Genomic DNA, 375 nt, shown 5'->3' with positions numbered 1-375 from the left:
AGGAACACGGGATGTCCTTCCACTTTTTTGTGTCTTTTTCAATATCGTTTTAAAGATTTTCATGGTTTTCCTTGTAAAGGTCTTTGACTTCCTCGGTTAGATTTATTCCTAGGTACTTTATACATTTCGTGGCTGCGGTAAAAGGGATTCCTGTCTTCAGTTCTACCTCCATCAGCTTGTTGTTCGTATGTAGAAATGCTATAGATTTTTGGATGTTGATTTTGTATCCTGCCGCTTTACTGCACTTCAGTGAAAATTTTAAACAAGTGGGATCAAGATCCTAAAGCATTTCTTTGAAGAACATTTCTTTGTAACAAGAGATGACCAGTGTGATTCTGGCAGGGCCATCTTCCCTTGGGCTGTGATTTCTACTTT

This window comes from Tupaia chinensis, unplaced genomic scaffold (genome assembly GCF_000334495.1).
Source record: "Tupaia chinensis unplaced genomic scaffold, TupChi_1.0 Scaffold000176_1, whole genome shotgun sequence".
Classification (NCBI taxonomy): domain Eukaryota; kingdom Metazoa; phylum Chordata; class Mammalia; order Scandentia; family Tupaiidae; genus Tupaia; species Tupaia belangeri.
Note: the sequence above shows the minus strand (reverse complement) of the source record.